General features: G+C 31.7%; 1 long non-coding RNA gene across 2 annotated transcripts; it reads right to left on the bottom strand.

Moving 5' to 3' along the window:
- Nucleotides 1–516: 516 nt before the first annotated feature.
- Nucleotides 517–2,407, bottom strand: LOC122009879. Of its 2 annotated transcripts, XR_006119682.1 has the most exons (3): nt 1,859–2,407; nt 1,646–1,773; nt 517–854 (listed from the first exon to the last, which is right to left on the bottom strand). It is a non-coding gene; the product is annotated as an uncharacterized LOC122009879 (long non-coding RNA). The 2 variants fall into 2 exon arrangements; XR_006119681.1 differs by having other exon boundaries at nt 517–1,773.
- Between the last annotated feature and the right edge of the window lie 1,367 nt (nt 2,408–3,774).

The following is a 3,774-nucleotide window of genomic DNA, read 5'->3' as shown; positions in this document are numbered from 1 at the left end:
AATAGTCATGATTCATCTTGTTTGCTTAATACTTGGTTTCCATGGTGATTTCTCAAACTTCATTTTGGTTACTGGATGAGGCTCCACTACAAGAAAACAGGGCTTTAGAGACGAAAAAATCTGTCTCTAAAAATCATTTTTCCGTCTCTAAAGAAAGTTTGAGACGGAATATTCCGTCTCAAAAATTCGTTAGTGAAAGCCCCCCCGTAGCTAATTTTGAAACGGAAATATTCCGTCTCTAATTTTTGAAACGGATGAAAAAACTGTTTATAAATCTATTTCAAGTTAACAAAATAAAATTAATTTCAAATGTAAATTCTGTCTCTAATTTTATTTTAAATCTGTTATTAATCCTGTTTATAAATCTGTTTACAATTCTATTTATAAATCCGTATATAATTTTATTTTTAAATTTATCACTAAATATTATTATATTACATTTTTATATTTTTCATCAATATATTTAAATAATTCTTCATTTCAAATAAATTAAAATTATTAAAAAGAAATAACTTCTAATTCCAAATGTATTATACAATTAATATTAAAATAAATAAATATTTACATTATCCAAACAAATTTGACCAATAATCAAACTATAAAGATCAAATTTTCCTAGATATAAATGATTTGTATATTCCATTTCTTGAATCATTTCCGAATCATCTCCTTGAGATTTTCTTCCCTCTATAATAACAAGTTTTTTTTCTCTTTCAATAATTTGTTCCTCTATCCTCGAGCTAATAACATGCATGCCTTCATTTTCTTCTTTTGCCCTCCCTGTCTTCGAATTCCATGAGATAAATTGCTTCTCTTGTACAGATTAATGAACCAACCAATTTTGTTGAGAAAATCTAACAAATCAAAATATGAAACAAGTCTTACAATATCAAAATTTTTAATACAAATAAATTAAAATTATACAAAAGTCATAATCAATATCAATGATCACCCACTAATTAGTCCATAGTTGTCAATGCTAAAGAATTAACAAGTCATGAAGACTCTTTTGGCTCTGAAACAATAGGCATCACAAAACCATAAAAATTAGGTCAGTGTGAACAAATACTTAAGTAGGATTTTCTTCAAATTTGAATCTTAAACTTAGAATCTCTAAGTACATATAACAAAATCAAATACAAGATAATAGAAAATTTTGGATTCTAAGACTAAGATTTGAAATAGCAAAGCAACTATGAAATCAAACCTAATGAATAAAATACAATTGCAGAAAATAATAGTCAACATGAAGTAATTAACGAAACTAAGCATGGAACAAAACTTAGAGCATTAAAGAAACCTAATCTAACTTAACCTAATTGAATTTAAATGAAGACATAAAACTTAACAATTGAAAGAGCAATACAAAGCAAGAGTTAAGTAAACTAAGATGCATCAGATTGAACCTAACTATTGAAAGAGACATTTCACCGAACGTGAAATGAACACATGACATGCAAAAATTAGAACCTAACTACGGAACATTTTATCAAACAAGTTGGGTGCATGAAACAATTAAAGCCAAGTGCGTGCATTCTAATTAAGGGAGATCAAGTTTGATATAAGCATTCAATAAGAAACATAACACACATCCAACATGATAAAAGAAACAACCTAATAAATCTGATCAGGTTCAGATTACTACCCTTATCAGCAGTTTGTGGCTCTTCCGACGATGGTAAATCTGTCCAACAACCCTCACCGCCTCAGAATTCACCGATACACGACAGTGGCACAAATCCAAGCACAAATGGGGTCACCGCAGCAATGGATCTGCAATCCAGAAGATGCCAATCCGTTGATAAGTTGTGACGGCTGTCAAACAGGGAAGAGGAATAGAGATGACAACATCTCATACCTCCTTGTGGTTGACCGGATGGCCACGGCACAATTGAAGGGGGCAACGCGTGGTAACCCCTCGCAACTGCTGATACGCGGAAGAACAACCCTACTCTCCTGTGTACTCAGCTCTCCGACGGTGGCAGATGGAAGAGGAAGAAGTGGCAGCCGGTGAAAGAGATGGCGGCGACGCTAGCCGCCCAAAATTGCAGGTACTGTGGTCGGATGCGATGACGCCGGCTGCATCTAGGGCAGAGACTCAAGGGGAAAAGTAGAAGAGGATCGGGCCGCCTGATAGCCCAGAGAGCTTGGTGTTGGTGAGGCTCGCGGAGAGAAGGACTGCTGCTAGCGGTGCTCTCGTGACAATCGGCGTGGTGAGGACCTCCGCGACGAGGAGACGACGGCAGAGGAGGGAAGATGACGCGGAAGAAGAGAAAGGGGCGCCGGTTGGAGAAGATGAGGAGAAGAAGAAGAGCATAGAGTAAACGGCGTGAGAGAGGAGGAAGAATCGGGGCGGCGACGAGATAAGGTGAGGAAGGATTCGACGATTAGGGTGGAATAGGGCACGGTGAGGAATTATAACCATTAATTAAATTAGATAACTAGGTTTATTTTAATTAAAACTTAAGTAATTTCTTTTATCAACTCCTACTTAAATTGGGTATTCCAAATAAATTTTTCTCAAGTCTGCAAATGTATCCCCTCCAATTACAAAGCTCCGAAAAATTCTTAAAAAATATCTAAAAATTCCGTTAAGATTATTTCCCAATTAAACCTTATTATTTAATTATTTTTTTTTTATTGTCGTATTTTACAATAAAAGTGCACAATTATTAGTAAAAATCAATAAAAATAATAAGAATTCAGGGACTGTAGGGTGGACGACCTCACGGTCGCATGAGGGGTCTAATTGAAAAGGTCGCGAACCTTGCGGCCTTGAGAAGCAACTATAGACAACCTTAAGTGGTTGTGATCGCCCTCACAACTACGGTCGACCTCGCAGCTGCGAGCAACCTTTGCAGCCGTATAAGATAGCCACCAAGTACGAGAAAAATAAAATCAGAGGCGGGGGAAAAAGAATTTGTACCTGCTCTGATAAAGCTAAAGACAAAGCCAAAGCCAAATTAGGACGAGGAGAAAGGGTTAGAAAACCTAATTCATATTTATTTTTCTTTATAAAAAGTTATATATAATTTCATATTAAATTTGGTTTAAATTCTTTCTTAAAGTTTTTTCATATATTATATTTTATCAAAGTGAATATATTTACAATTTCATGTCTCTGATTTATATAAATATAAAACAAATTCTATTTTCGATTAAAAATATTTAAACGATCACAAATTCCGTTTATAATCCATATTTATTTTTTAAATACAATTTATACATAGCTTCATATCAAAATTTGTTTTAAATTTCTTTTCAAATATTATATTTCATTAAAGTTAAACAAATTAATTATTATGTAACAAATCTGTATCTGATTTATATAAATTTGAAATAGATTTTATTTTCGTTTTAACTTTAAATTAATTTATAAACGAAATTTGTCACAGAAATTATACAGTCTTCTGTTTATAATTCATATTTATTTTTGTTTATAAAAATTTATATGTTCATTTCAAATTTGTTTTAAATTCTATCTTAATTTTTTTTAAATATATAATTTACTAAAATGAAACGGATTAATAATTCTGTATTAAATCTGTCTCTGATTTATATAAATCTGAAACAGATTTTATTTCCGTTTTAACTTTTAATTAATTTATAAATAAAATTTGTCACAGAAATGATACAGTCTCAAATTCTGTTTATAATTCATATTTATTTTTGTTTATAAAAATTTATATGTAATTTCGTTTCAAATTTGTTTTAAATTCTGTCTTAATTTTTTTTAAAAAATATATAATTTACTAAAATGAAACGAATTAATAA

This window comes from Zingiber officinale, chromosome 8A (assembly GCF_018446385.1).
Source record: "Zingiber officinale cultivar Zhangliang chromosome 8A, Zo_v1.1, whole genome shotgun sequence".
NCBI lineage: Eukaryota > Viridiplantae > Streptophyta > Magnoliopsida > Zingiberales > Zingiberaceae > Zingiber > Zingiber officinale.
Note: the sequence above shows the minus strand (reverse complement) of the source record. Positions and strands in the feature narration are given on the sequence as shown.